The sequence below is a fragment of the Somniosus microcephalus genome, chromosome 11 (genome assembly GCF_052327205.1).
Source record: "Somniosus microcephalus isolate GS21.2 chromosome 11, FLI_Smic_1.0, whole genome shotgun sequence".
Classification (NCBI taxonomy): Eukaryota; Metazoa; Chordata; class Chondrichthyes; order Squaliformes; family Somniosidae; genus Somniosus; species Somniosus microcephalus.
This window is the reverse complement of record NC_140997.1, coordinates 52,412,563-52,428,715: the sequence shown is the minus strand read 5'-3', so window position 1 is coordinate 52,428,715 and position 16,153 is coordinate 52,412,563.

The window sequence follows — 16,153 nt, the reverse complement described above, 5'->3', positions numbered from 1 at the left end:
TTTATTGCACATCCCTAGTTGCCCCGGATACAACTGAGTTAAGAGTCAACAACATTTGTGTGGGACTGGAGTCACATAGATAGTCATATAGGATGGCAAGTTTCATTCCCTAAAAGACATTAGTGAACCAGTTGTTTTTTTTTACGACTTTTACTGATACCACCTTTTTATTTTCAGATTTTTAAAACTGAATTCAAATTCTCAAACTGTCGCAGTGGGATTTGACACTCACAGTGCCTGGATTATTTGTCCAGGCCTCCGACATAACCACTACACTACCACAGCCATATATTCATTTTTGGGCCACTTTGTTTAGAAGTTTACTGCTGCACTGGGATACTGACCGCGTGGAGAATAAACACCACGCAGACTAGTTGGGCCAGACTGTCTGTTTCCATGTTGTAATTCCATGAATCAAGTCCCCCACATGACCTTCAAAGGGCTCCCAAGTTTGGTTGAACAGCTGATGCTTCCTTCCCACTAATAACGGGACCTGGAGGAGATAAATTGCAAAAAGCTCAGCAACAAATTCAGCTTTTCATAGCACCAGGGGCATTCTGAACACCACCCGAATAATCACAGATTCCCTGTACTGTACCTAAATAAGGATTTTACTGTGCTGTGAGAAGCACATTTATGTGCAATGTAGGGCGCTGCATGGTGACCTCTGTTTTCAAACGCATTCTAAAATCAATTTTGTGCATAATTCACAGAATTCTGACAGTTTCTGTGGTAGAAAACAGCCAGCGGAATACAACACAAACTGATTTCCAAACCTGGGCCTCAACAAAAGCATACTTAGGAAAAATATATATATATATAATATAGAACAGATGGTCACGTGGCGTACAGGCGTGCAGTCCAGAGTTGGCTTTGAGTCGACGCACACAAGGACGACATCAATGAAGGGCCCACACACAGGGCTACAATTGTAACTAGACCATCTGCTATTCTGCGAATTATGCACAAGGCGTGTATTCTGCCAGTTTCTGTGGTAGAAAATAGCCAGTGGAATTTTAGGGTGAGCTGGCCCCAAAGGCAAGAAGGCCATTAGTGAGGCTCATGTAACTGTGTGATGTCAGGGTGTATTCATTATTCAATTAAATATTGTAATTCAAAGATAAAGCTTTTGAGTGGCAGGAAGTGTTACAAAAATTACATAGAATTTTACAGCACAGAAACAAGCTCAACTGGTCTGTGTCGGTGTTTATGCTTCACCCGAGCCTGCTCCCACTTTACTTCATCTAACCCCATCAACATAACCTCCCATTCTTTCTCCCTCATGTACTTATCTAGCTTCCCCTTAAATGCATCAATGCTGTTCGCCTCAACCACTCATGAAACATAGCCTAGACTGGCACTGATTCCGGCGCTAATTAGTATCGGCTCATGACATGGCACAATGCATCAATAATACATGAATATTCATCATACATAAAGGACATCGGATATCAGAAGTGTGCAATTCATAGAAAGATAATCTGGACATTCTGACACTGCATTTTCTGCAAGTTTCTTAAAAAATTAAAATTTTTATTAAAATGGATAAATTTGGCACACCACAAAATTAAAATTAGTTTTTCAGGGCCATAGCCTTTGTTTAGCAGTCAATACGCTGTTAAAACCCCAGTTATACCTAATCTAAAAGGGTCTAACTTTTAATGGGGTATTTAACAGCGATATTACCATGGAAGAGCCGAAGATTTCATCAGTTTCCATGATTTGACAGATTACACTGATTGCTGGCTCTGTTTGGCGGGGTGTGGGGGACAACAGTGCAGCCAGTGTCAGAGCAGTGAATGACAGACCGCAACTTCAGGATTTCCACGTTAGGCTGCACGTGCACTAAATCCTGGCGTTGCGGTCAGTTTCAAAGGCAAAATGACGGTGAACGCTGCCAGTTTGCTGTCATCTGGATTGCAAAATCCGGACCAGTGAGTTTCCAAACAAGTGCTATATATTCTAATGATATCCTTTAACTCTTAAAATAGCACCAAACAAAGAGCAGGCACTGAGTGCAAGGCAGGCACGTCTCCAGAGTAAGGGAAATAAAAAAGAGTCAATCCAAGCAGCTTTTTAAAAGAAAATAATTCTCGGAATGTGGCAAGGCTGGCATTTATTGCCCAACTCTAGTTGCTCTTGAGAAGGTGGTGGTGGGCCTTCTTCTTGAACCGTTGCAGTCCATGTAGCAAAGGTGCTCCTACAATGCTGTTAGGTAAGGAATTCCAGGATTTTGATCCAGCAACAATGTCTACGTCAGGAGATGCAACACATGCCCTTTTACCTCCTCCCTTCCCACCATCCAGGGTCCCAAACACTTTCCAGGTAAAACAGCGATTTACTTGTACTTCTTGCAATCTAGTATACTGTATTCGCTGCTCACAATGCAATCTCCTCTACATTGGGGAGACCAAACGCAGATTGGGTGACCGCTTTGCGGAACACCTCCGTTAAGTCCGCAAGAGTGACCCCAAGCTTTCAGTTGCCTGTCACTTTAATTCTCCTCTCCACTCCCACTCTGATCTCTCCATCCTCGGCCTCTTACACTGTTCCAACGAAGCTCAACATAAGCTCGAGGAACAGCACCTCAATCTTTCTATTAGTCACTTTACAGCCTTCTGTACTTAACATCGAGTTCAACAATTTCAGACTATAACCTCAGCCCCTGTATTTCTTTAAAAAAAAGTCTCTTGTTTTCTCACATGTAGCTGTTGATGATTCTGCTGTCATCATTCACACCTCATCTAGAGTCATCTTTTGTTTCTTAACTTGTCCCATTAACTCTCCTTTTGCCTTGCACCATCATCCCTTTTGTCAGTCAATCTCTCCTGCCTTCCATCCTATCACAGACCTTCCCTTTGTTCTTTCCCCCCCTCCTCCCTGCCCCTGCTTAAAAATCTCTCTTCTCTAACCTTTTCCAGTTCTGACGAAGGGTCCCCGACTCGAAACGTTAACTCTGTTTCTCTCCTTGATGCTGAGTGTTTCCAGCATTTTCTGTTGTTATTTCAGATTTCCAGCAGTATTTTGCTATTGTCCAAGTCAGGATGGTGTATGACTTGGAGAACTTGGAGGTGATGGCGATGGTGTTCCCAAGCACCTGCTGCCCTTGTTCTTCTATGTGATGGAGGTTTGGGAGCTCTAGTGGTCAGAAGCTGGGTTCCCATCTACCCTCTTGCCTGAGAATACACATGGGGCAGGGGGACTCAAGAAACAAAATGAGAGAAAATACCTTGAACAATTCAATAACCTTTCATCTTATCTCTGTATAGAATGAAAGAGCCTTTTACAAGACACTATCAAAAGCCACGTCCAATGTGGTGACAGATCGCATGAGATCAATTGGCTTAATCTGGAAACTGTTTCTAGCCATCGGCCAATGGTGATCTGTAACTGGCCATTCGAGGCTGCACAGGGTGACTCAGGATAACTCATTTCCTCATCTGACTGGACATGAATTGACACCCTACCAGTCCATGGCAGTACACTGCCAGTTCCAATATGTTATGATATGGTATGGTATAGTACCAATGCTGCTTAGTTAAAGCATTTACAAATTTATGGAAACCATTCCGATCAGCCTGATATAAAAGATTGGAGTGGAGAAACAGACCACCACTGTTCCCAGCACTGCGGTTCCTTAGGCACTCTAAGTTCCTGTAATCACTTATCTTTCAACCCTTTCAATAAGACTTCCCCTGAAGGGACAAAGAGGAGCTAGCAAAATTACAGTAATCACTCAGACATCCTAAGTTCTTACCATAAGGAAGGAAATATGAAAATAAATTGGAATCATAAGCAGCATTACTCGGTCATTGTGAAATCTAATAAGCAGTTTGTTATTATTAGTGGCATGATAAGATTTTTCACAATCCTGTATGCTTTATATGTAGTCTGACTGTGCTGACTGTGATTTACGTTGTCACTTTACTGTGACGTCAGTACAAGGTTCTGTGTCAAACGCATCACATTGCCACAGAAACTGTTTCACAAGATAAATGCAAACATATTTCAACAGACATCATCAGTAATAGATGCAACTCCTGCCCTTTTACCTACTGCCTTCCCACCGCCCCCAAACACTCCTTCCCGGTGAAACAGCGATTTACTTGTACTTCTTTCAATTTAGTATACTGTATTCGCTGCTCACGGTGCGGTCTCCTCTCCACTGGGGAGACCAAACGCAGATTGGGTGACCGCTTTGTGGAACACCTCCATGACCCAAGCGTGACCCAGAGCTACCGGTTGCCTGTCACTTTAATTCTCCACTCCACTCCCACTCTGTTCCAATGAGGCTCAACACAAGCTCGAGGAACAGCACCCCATCTTTCAATTAGGCACTTTACAGCCTTCTGGACTCAACATTGAGTTCAACAAGTTCAGACCATAAGCTCCTGCCTTCCACCCTATCACAGACCTTCCCTTTTGTTCTTTCCTCCCTTTTCCTGTCCCTGCACTTGCTTAAAACCTGTTACATCTGTAACATTTTCCATAGAAACAAAGAAACATAGAAAAATAGGAGCAGGAGTAGGCCATTCAGCCCTTTGAGCCTGCTCCGCCATTTTATATGATCATGGCTGATCCTCTATCTCAATACCATACTCCCGCTCTCTCCCCAAACCTCTTGATGCCTTTTGTGTCTAGAAATCTGTCTGTCTACTTCTTAAATATATTCAGTGACTTGGCCTCCACAGCCTTCTGTGGTAGAGAATTCCACAGGTTCACCACCCTCTGAGTGAAGAAATTTCTCATCTCAGTCCTAAATATCCTACCCTGTATCCTGAGACTGTGACCCCTCGTTCTAGACCTCCCAGCATCCAATCTATCTAGCCCTGTCAGAATTTTATACATTTCAATCTCATTCTTCTAAACTCTAGTGAATACAGGCCTACTTGACCCAATCTCTCCTCATACAACAGTCCTGCCATCCCAGGAATCAGTCTGGTGAACCTTCGCTGCACTCCCTCTATGGCAAGTATATCCTTTCTTAGGTAAGGAGATCAAGACTGCACACAGTACTCCAGGTGTGGTCTCACCAAGGCTCTGTATAACTGTAGTAAGACATCCTTGCTCCTGTACTCAAATCCTCTTGCAATGAAGGCCAAAATACCATTTGCCTTCCTAACTGCTTGCTGCACCTGCATGTTTGCTTTCAGTGACTGGTGTACAAGGACGCCCAGTTCTGACAAAACGTCATCGACCTGAAACATTAAGGGGGAAAAATTCAGTTGTTTGCGCCTCCCGTTAGCGCCTTAAGAGGGTGCCAAGTGGGGCGCAAAGCAACTAGCGCCCGGGCACAGCGATGTTTGCGCTGCTCGCAAAATTAATTAGACATTTTGCGGTGGCGCTAAACACTACTGCCACGATCTCCTGCGCCAGCAGATCGTGACATCAGTCAAGTGCGCAACGCCCCATTAGTGCCCCAGACCGGAAATTGAGTGGCGCCCCCTGCCTTACTGCCTGCCGCAGCAACAACAGGTTGAGGGGAGCGTTATGCTGTCAGAAAGGGACTAGGGGAGCGCTATTTAAAGGCGACCACTTGCTGCCTTTTTTTGTTGGTGACATTTTTGCACCACGCATTCTGAGAGGGAGAGACTTCTGGAGAGATTCAACGCTGTGTGAAGGAGTTTTGGGTACTGAGCAGCACTTTGCAGGTTGGTTTTGATTTGCCCTTCCTTGTATCGATTTAGAAGAGACTATGGGGTCTGCACTCTGAGCTCGTTTCCTGGTTCTCTCCATTGTTCTTTCCAGCAGATTTGATGTACAGGTCTCTCCAGGCTGAGATTCAGGCCGAGATTCAAGGCTGCAATGAGCAGGATGTGGATGGAGAGCAAGATCAACCCTCCCCTTTAAGATAAAAACAAAAAATGCAGGAGAAACTCAGCAGGGCAAGCAGCATCTGTGAAGAGAGAAACAGAGTTAACCTTTCAGGTCGATGACCATTCGTCAGAACGCCCCTTTAAGAATTGAACGCTGCCAGTGTGTTTGTGTTCCACTGCTGACTGACATCACGAGCTTCGCCAGCACTGTGAGATAGCGCCTCGCTCCTCGGCCTTAGCGTCTTAAGAGAGGTGGGGGGGGGGGGGGGGAGGGAAATGGAACAAGGATGAGTATCACTCAGGGCCCAGGGATAGCGAAGGCCTGCGCGCCTCAGATTAGAGGATCTGTGAGGTGATCCCATGGAGCGATCTGTCCGTCACAAAATGTCTGTATTTTTCTGCATTTGTTGACTCACTAACACATTTTTTCCATGTTGCTGCATATTCGTCAGAAACTTCTTGCACGGTTTTCCTTTAGGCAGTTGACAATGGGATCCCTGGACGTGCGTTGATATATAGGTTTCTGGAAGTCCCATTGTTTGCAGAGAGTCCCTCCACACAAGAGAAGGTTGAAAGCCACTGCCCCACAGGACAAATGCTTCACAGGTCTGAAAAATATATCTTCTCTATCTATCTATCTATCTATATATATATATAAAGCAGTTGGTTTGTCTGTCTGTCTGTCCGCTATACACTCAAAAGTTATAGAGCGTACCTACACATATGTTATATTAAAAGAAAGCTGATGATCAGGTGAGTGTCATAGGCATATTTACTTTTTGGTCAGACAAAAATTGTTCGGACAGTATACAAAAAACATTCAAAAATCCGCTCATTAGCGGTTGACCAATCCTACCGCTCATTAGCGTTGAGTGACGTGATGGTTGACCAATCCTACAATTCAGTGACCTGATGGTTGACCAATCAGTGTGTCACGGGCAGGACCTAATCCTGCAGCCCCCCGAAACCTCGCCGCCATTTTTCCCCCTGCTTTTCCTCAACAGCGAGCGGGGCAGCTGCGTCGGCCCGCCGGAGCGGGAGGTGAGCTGGGGTCACTCGGGCCGGGCCTCACAACCGCTCGGCCCGAGACACCGAGCGGGAGAGCGGCAGCGGGCAGCCATCAACCGCGCGGCCCGAGACACAGAGCAGGGGAGCGGCAGCGGCCAGCCGTCAACCGCGCGGCCCTCTAAACTGCCCTGGCAACGCCGGGCCTCCCCAGCTAGTACTGTATATTTTCTATGCACAGTTGTAAAAGAACACACAGGAAATAATGCTAATACAAAGTAGCATTTATTGAGATCAGACCTTTTCTAGGTATAGACGGTGAGTGAGAGGTTCCTCTGAAAATAAGTTTAACACGATCTTAGGCAATAGCATATGTGTATTTATTGAGGGAGTGGGAGTTCATTCAGGTCTTCGCCTGATGAAAGGGAAGTGGATTGGGAGTTTTTATTTATGGTTTCAAGATGAAGTCATAGTTTTCTTATCTTGTAACAATGTAACCCAGCAATAGTTAAGTGACAACCTAATCATTTTATTGGGTTCTTTGAGAATTCTACATATTAGTCAAAAGCAATCTCTCCTAGATGATGTGGGTCTGAGTCAAACAGCCCAAGGCGGCCCCAGTTTGATCCCTGGTGTGTGGTGAATCAATCTATCTCAGCCAGGGTAGCAGTGGAGCTGCTACGCATTGGCCTCGGCCCCTTGACTGTAAGGGAGATATTGGCCAGGGTACCCCCACCTGATCATGGTCCACAGACCCCTCCAAGAAGGTCTAGGATTCCCATCCATTCCTGTCTGGATGAAGCTTGGTAGTGATGACCACCACAGTTGAACCAAATACCCACATTCACTGTTCAAGCAAATGCAACCACAACAACTGGCATTTATATAGCACCTTTAATGTAGCAAAGCATCCCAAGGTGCTTCACAGGAGTGTTATCAGACACATTTTGACACCAAGCTACATAAGGAGATAGTAGGAAAGGTGAGAGGTAGGTTTTAAGGAGCCTCTTAAAGGAGGAAAGAGAGGTAGAAAGGTGAAGAGATTTAAGGAGGAAATTCCAGAGCTTAGGGCCTCGGCAGCTGAAGGCACGGCCGCCAATGAAGGGACATGAAAATCGGAGATGCACAAGAGGCCAAAATTGGAGGAGCGCAGAGATCTTGGAGGGTTGTGGGGTTGGAGGCCATTACAGAGATAGGGAAGGGCGAGGCCATGGAGGGATTTGAAAACAAGGATGAGAATTTTAAAATTGAGGCGTTGCCAGACCGGGAGCCAATGTAGGTCAGTGAGCACAGGGGTGATGGGTGAACGGGACTTGGTGCGAGTTAGGATATGGGCAGCAGAGTTTTGGACGAGCTCAAGTTTACGGAGGGGGCAATGTGGGAGGCCAGCCAGGAGAGTGTTGGAATAGTCAAGTCTGGAGGTAACAAAGGCATGGATGAGGGTTTCAGCAGCAGATGAGCTGAGGCTGGGGCGAGGTCGGGTGATGTTACAGAGGTGGAAGAAGGTGTTCTTGGTGATGGGGAGGATATGAGCTAAGAATGACTGCTCAGGCTGGAAACATGAATGTCACTATCACACAATGAGTCCCTGCCTCAAGACAGGTGGAATATGGGGAGTAACTGGGGAGAGGAGAGTGAAAAAACAAAACTTAATTGTCTGACTGGGTGTATTAAATTTAAAAGGAGGTTCTTCAGTGTTCAGTTAAATGATTACAAGATATCCACATAATGATGCTGTTCAGACCCTACTCTTCCCTCCCCACATTCTGATTGGAAGACCCTGTATTAATGCATCAGACATTCATACTTAACAGTTGGTAGCACTCCACAAAACCTCCACTGGGAACAGTGGCCATGGGCCAATTAGAGGCCAGCATGAATTCATTTTACCAGCAGCTCTAAGCATAGGGTTGTAACATGACCTCCCTTATATTGTGGCATGCAAAATCAACATCCCAGCATGTCAGGACAGTTCCCCATCAAGTAGGAAACTTCAACTTTGAGACCATTTGCCAAAATCTAGATGCTGCAAATAGCCAAGGACTAGGGGAGGATTCTTTATGTTGATGCAAGGTTGTTTGTTGTCTAAGCTTTTATTTTGAAATATAGAACAGATGTTCAGCCGGAAAATAAAGCACTTAGTCACAATTTGGCAATAACAATGGAAAACCTTTCCAACATCAAACAGGGGAGGTCATACAGTCCATCGGCCAGAATTGGACTTGTGCCTAAAACGGGCGGTAAGTCAGTGGAGATAACCCCTGCCGACATCTGTATTTAACCGGTGAGCTGTGGGCGGCTGCTTTGGTGGTCACCAGTTTCCATTCTGGGTAAGATGCAATATTCATCCAGGCACAGCCAACTAAATCCGCCACCAGACATCTACAATATGTTCCAGGCACTTCTTCTGGAATCCCATTTGGATGGGAATGTCAGTCAATCAGTCTTTTGTCCTCCATTAACCCTGAGTGGTGCAGCAATATCCTCACAATATTGTGCTGGTGACACCTAAAATCAATTTTTATATCTCCTTCTCTTTACCATACTCAAAAATGGGAATCCGACTGGCATGAATTCTGCTTCATCCAACCTTTATTTAACTAAAATAAAAACAGAAACTGCTGGAAATACTCAGCAGGTCAGGCAGCATCTGTGGAGAGAGAAATAGACCTGAAACGTTAACTCTATGACCCTTCGTCAGAACTGGAAAAGGTTAGCGATGTAACAAGTTTTAAGCAAGTACAGAGGCAGGGAAAGGGGGGAGGGGAGGAAAGAACAAACAATAAGATCTGTGATAGAGTGGAAGGCAGGAGAGATTAAATGACAAAAGGGATGATGGTACAAGGCGAAAGGAGATGGTAATGGGACAAGTAAAGAAACAAAAGATGGGTCTAGAGGAGGTGTAAATGGGAATAGCAGAATCATCAACAGCTGCCATCCAAAAAAATGGGAGCAGAGGTTATGGTCTGAAATTGTTGAACTCAATGTTGAGTCTGGAAGGCTGGAAAGTGCCTCATAGAAAGATGAGGTGCTGTTCCTCGAGCTTCATTGGAACAGTGTACGAGGCTGAGGACAGAGAAATCAGAGTGAGAGTGGACCAAAGAAGTAAAGTGACAGGCGACCGGAAGCTCGGAGTCACGCTTGTGGACTGAACTGAGGTGTTCCGCAAAGCGGTCACCCAATCTGCGTTTGGTCTTCCCAATGTAGAGGAGACCGCATCGTGAGCAGCGAATACAGTATACTAAATTGCAAGTAGTACAAGTAAACCGATATTTCACCTGGAAGGAGTGGTTGAGGCCCTGGACGGTGAGAAGGGAGGAGGTAAAAGGGCAGGTGTTGCATCTCCTGTACTTGCATGGGAAGATGCTGTGGCAAGAGGAGGAGGTGTTTGGGGTGATAGAGGAGTGGACCAGGGTGTTGCGGAGGGAATGGTCCCTTTGGAATGCTGAAAAGGGAGGGGGAAGATGTGTTTGGTAGTGGCATCACGCTGGAGGTGATCCGTTGAGTGTGGAGGCTGGTGGGGTGAAAGGCGAGGACAAGGGGAACCCTATCGTGGTTCTGGGAGGGAGGGGAAGGGGTGAGAGCAGAAGTGTGGGAAATGGGACGGACACGGTCGAGGGCCCTGTCAACCACGGTGGAGGGGAATCCTCGGTTGAGGAAAAAGGAAGACATATGTACCAGCACCAATATGGAAGGTGGCATCATCGGAACAGATGAAGACGGAGAAAGTGGGAGAATGGAATAGAGTCCTTACAGGAAGCGGGGTGGGAGGAAGTGTAGTCCAGGTAGCTTTGGAAGTCAGTGGCCTTATAATGGATATTGGTATCCCGAGAAATGGAGACAGAGAAGTCAAGGAAGGGAAGAGAAGAGTCGGAGATGGACCATGTGAAGGTGAGGGAAGGGTGGAAATTGGAAGCAAAGTTAATGAAATTTTCCAGTTTGGGGTGAGAGCAGGAAATGGCACCGATACAGTCATCAATGTACCAGAAAAAGAGGTGAGGGAGAGGACCCGAGTAGGACTGGAACAAAGGATGTTCCACATATCCCACAAAAAGGCAGGCATAGCTAGGACCCATACGGGTTCCCATAGCAACACCTTTTATTTGGAGGAAGTCCTGTGGGGGATGGTGGCGTCCATGGTGAAAAGGAGACGGTTAGGGCCAGGAAACTGGAAACTGGTAAAGTGGTGGTCGACTTCGGAAGAGTCACGGTTGTAGGTAGGAAAAGACGGGACAAGGGGAGAAAACAAAAGAGTTGAGATAGGAAGATATCAGTTCCATGGGGCAAGAAGAATGGGTTTACCAGGGCAGTCCTGTTTGTAGATCTTGGGAAGGATGTAGAAGCAGGCTGTGCGGGGTTGGGGGTCTATGTGGTTGGAGGACTATGAGGCCGTGGAGGGAAGATCTCCAGAGGGGATGAGGTCAGTGACAGTCTTGGAAATGATGGCTTGACGTTCGGTGATGGGGTCATGGTCCAAGGGGTGGTAGGAGGAGGTGTTTGAAAGTTGGCATTCAGACTCTGCAAGGTAGAGATTGGTTCACCAAACAACAAGTGTCACCCTTGTCAGCAGGTTTAATGACAAGGTTAGGGTTGGATCTGAGAGAATGGAGTGTTGCAAGTTCAGAGGGAGGTAGGTTAGAGTGAGTGAGGGGAGCAGAGAAATTGAGATGGCCAATGTCACACTGGCAGTTCCCAATAAAAAGATGTAGAGAGGGTAAGAAGCCAGGGGGAGGTGTCCAGGTGGAACGAGAATTATGAAGATGGGACAAAGGGTGCACTGTGCAGGGGTGGGGAAAGACTCCTGGCCAAAGAAGTGGGCACAGAGGCAAAGGCGACAGAAGAGGAGCTCAGTGTCGTGCCAAGCTTGAATTTCATTGAGGTGGGGCGTAAGGGGATGAAGCTCAGGCCTTTGCTGAGGACTGATTGTTTGGGGTCAGAGAGGGAAAGGTCAGAGGGGATAGTGAAAAAATGCCAAGGGGTGAGATTGGAAGAAGGGATGGGGTCAGAGGAAAGGGAAGGGGAAGAGGGTTCCAGAGGGGCGTTGGTGTCCAAGAGTTGTTGAAGCTTGCGATCCTTCACACCTGAAAGGAAGAAAAAAGTTTTTTGTTAAATGTTAATGAGGCGAAGGGTGAAATGGAACTGTGGACCAGGCCAGCTTTGAGATAGAGTGAGTCGGTGCTGCTGAAGAGAGAGGTCGCGAGCATGCATGTGGCGGCACATGCGTGGATCTCAGGATACGGCGAGAGCAGTGGTTCGAGGAACGCTGAATATCTCGGAGATATCTGTAATCCTGGGTGGATCCAAAACATGAAGGGTGGAATTTCATTTGGAATCCACGTGGAATAAGGCGGAGCTGGAGACAGTTGCTGAGGAAAGAGATGTGACTGTGAAAGTGAGTTTTGGTAGATACCTGATCAAACATGAGAAGAGAAACAAAAAGCAATGAAGATGAACAAGGTAAAAGAGACAATCGGAAATCCCGTCAGGTTTAACTAAGATGCGTTCTATCATAGCTCCCTCCACCTGATCAGTGGGAACCTGTGGCTCAGCTCGCACCAGTGTAACAGAATGTACTTTTATGCTGTATACAAAAGGAGGCCTTAAAGTTTACCCAATTGAGGAGTTTAAAGCAGAATATCTACTGCGAAAAGTAGATGGCAATGATATTTGTACCTCGATTTTCTTTATAGTCAGCTGTGCTGCTGAACTCTGCATCCATGCCTTGATTACTTTTAGACTTGACTATTCCAATGCTTCCCTTCACCTCGGTAAACTTTAGTTCATCCAAAACTCTGCTGCACATATCTTGTTCTGTGCCAAGATTCACTCGCCCATCACTTCCGTCCTCTCTGACCTACGTTGGCTCCTGCACCCCAACATCTCAAATTTAAAATTCTCATTCGTATGCTTAAATCCCTTCACAGCCTTGCCACTCCCTAGCTCTACAACTCCCCACCCCCAAACTCTACGTTCCTCCAACACTGGCCTTTTGTGCATTTCCCACTCCTTTCGCCCCTCCATTGGTGGCTATACCTTCAGTTGTCTATGCCCCACACTCTGGAATTCCCTCCCTGAACCCATCTGCCTCTCTACCTCTCTCCTCTGATAAGACACTCCTTAAAACCCACCTCTTTGACTAAGCTTTTGGTCATCGCTCCAAATATTTCCTTCTTTGGCTCAGCATCCATTTTTTTGATTACCCCTCTGTGAAGTGCCTTGGGACATTATTCTATGTTAAAGATAGTATATAAATGCAAGTTGTTGTTAATGGAGCCATTATTGATATCCAACATAAGTTAATATTGGGGCATTTACAGTACACGCATAGGATGGTTTCCTCTCTCGAAATTCCTCCAACACACCACTATGGGATCAAGTTTGAGCAATAGAAGCAGGTTGGAAAATGGTGTACACAGTTACCATTTTTGGACTGGCTCTTGTGTGTGGATATATGGAACGCAGCTCCTCATATTGCTGCTGTTGTTTTTCAGGGTGCTGTTCTCCCATGAACTTTCTGACAGCCATAGCACTAGGTTTGATGACCCCAGTTATGACATAAAGATTATATAAGATGTATTTGGTTGGCGGGGGGTGTATTCTTGGCAACAGTAGCTCTTCCACTAAAGATCTAGAGGTTCTTCTGACTTCCAGGTTAAAACAGGAAATTGTATAGTTAGAGGGCATCTATGGAAGTTCCTCCCAATCCCCTCTTACCTACAAGTGCTGCTACTGCCCCATCTCACCCGCACTCAGCAGTTGTGCTACTTGCTGCAGGTCATATCTTTACCACATGTGGAAATTCCATCTTTCACCCCTCTTCCAGCCCACTAGGGTAATGCTTGGATTTACCCAGGTAGTTGTGATTGCTGAAACCGATTAGAAATTTTTAACTTCAGTTAGTGGATGGCTTATGCTGAGCAAATATTCCACCTCAGACATAAAAGGAAGGTGTCCTAGGCGGAAAAGGTCCACGTCCCACTTTTCAAAGGGAAATTAAGGATTGGCTAAGGATTAAACATCTGATTATTTGCAGGGAGGAAGAGACAATATAATGAAAGTTATTTTAAATGTTAATTCAGTCCAAGTGGATGAGGTTATTGGGGGGGGGGGGGAATTTGGTTGCTTTGCACCTCCCATTAGCACCTGATACGCTTATCAATTACTTCATAAAAGGTGATGAGTCGAAGAAGAGATGATGAGTCGAAAGAAGAGATGAATAAGGCTTTTATTAGCTAAGAAGAGACCATGCTTCTTCGTGAGTGACTGAACAAGTCTGAACGAAACCCACACAGTGGTGGGTGGAGTCAGCTGAGGCATGCCTCCATACACAGCGCCACCCAGAGGTGGCAATATACAATACAGTGGTTTACCACATTCACCCCTTGTTTAATGTGAAGTCCGGCGGGGTGAAGGGTACTACAAGTTAAGTCTATCAGGAGGCCTTGTCTGACGTCCTGATCGTCGTGGTGGCGGCGGTGGTGTTGCAGCATCCGACGTCGGGTCTGGTGTCTGGGTGGTTGGCGAAGATTCCTGGGGCTTTGGCATGCCGTCTGCAGGGGTTGGGTTGGGAGGGGTGGTGGGGGATAACAGTGGTAAGGGGGATAACGGTGGTAAGGGGGATAACGGTGGTAATTCAGGGGTACCCGAGGGTGCGAGATCTCGTATGGAGACCGTGTCCTCCCGCCCGTCTGGGTATGTCACCCAGGCATACTGGGGGTTGGCGTGTAGGAGGTGCACCCGCTCGACCAGGGGGTCCGTTTTATGCGTCCTCACGTGCCTCCGCAGTAGGACGGGCCCAGGAGAAGTCAACCATGCCGGTAGCGAGGTTCCCGATGTAGACTTCCGGGGGAAAACGAACATTTTCTCATGAGGGGTCGCATTAGTGGCAGTACAAAGCAGTGACCGAATGGAGTGAAGCGCTGCAGGGAGGACCTCCTGCCAGCGGGAGGTCGGAAGGCCCTTAGATTTTAGTGCTAAGAGGACTGCCTTCCAAACCGTCGCGTTCTCCCTTTCCACCTGGCCGTTCCCCCGGGGGTTGTAACTGGTGGTCCTGCTCGTGGCGATACCTCTTGTTAGCAGGTACTGCCGAAGTTCGTCGCTCATGAACGATGAGCCCCTGTCGCTATGTATATAGCTGGGGAACCCGAACAGAGCGAAGATGTCATTCAGACACTTGATGACCGTGGTACTGGTCATGTCTGGGCAAGGGATGGCAAAGGGGAAACGGGAGTACTCATCAACTATGTTGAGGAAGTACACATTGCGGTCAGCGGAGGGGAGGGGCCCTTTAAAATCGACGCTCAGGCGTTCGAAGGGGCGGGTGGCCTTGATCAGGCTTGCTCTGTCCGGCCTATAGAAGTGCGGTTTGCACTCGGCGCAGATTTGGCAGCTCTTGGTCATGGTCCTGACCTCCTCGATGGAGTAGGGCAGGTTACGGGATTTGATAAAATGGAAAAACCTGGTGACCCCCGGGTGGCAGAGGTCATTGTGGAGGGACTGCAGCCTATCACTCTGCGCGTTGGCGCATGTACCACGTGATAGGGCATCTGGGGGCTCATTGAGTTTCCCTGGCCGATACAAGATATCATAATTGTAGGTGGAGAGTTCGATTCTCCACCTCAAGATCTTGTCGTTCTTGATTTTACCCCTCTGCTTATTATTAAACATAAAAGCTACTGAACGCTGGTCAGTGAGCAGGGTAAATCGTTTCCCGGCCAGGTAATGCCTCCAGTGACGCACCGCTTCTACAATAGCCTGGGCCTCCTTTTCGACGGAGGAGTGTCTCGTCTCGGGGCCCTGGAGGGTCCTTGAGAAAAAGGCCACGGGTCTGCCCGCCTGGTTAAGGGTCGCGGCTAGGGCGAAGTCGGAGGCATCGCTCTCCACTTGGAAGGGGATGGACTCATCCACCGCGTGCATTGCGGCCTTCGCGATATCGTTCTTGATAAGAGTGAAGGCTGCACACGCCTCTGGTGTCAGGGGGAAGGAGGTGGCTTTGATGAGGGGCCTGGCTTTGTCTGCATAGAGGGGCACCCACTGGGCGTAGTAGGAGAAAAACCCCAGGCATCTCTTCAGTGCTTTTTGGCAGTGGGGAAGGGGTAGCTCCATTAGGGGGCGCATTCTGTCGGGGTCGGGCCCGATGACTCCGTTCTCCACCACGCAGCCGAGGATGGCCAGGCGCTTGGTGTGAAACATACATTTTTCCTTATTGTACGTTAGGTTCAGCCGTTGGGCCGTACGGAGGAAATTTGCTAGATTAACGTCGTGGTCCTGCTGGTCGTGGCCGCAGATGGTGACGTTATCCAAATAGGGGAAGGTTGCCCGCAGCGCGTTCT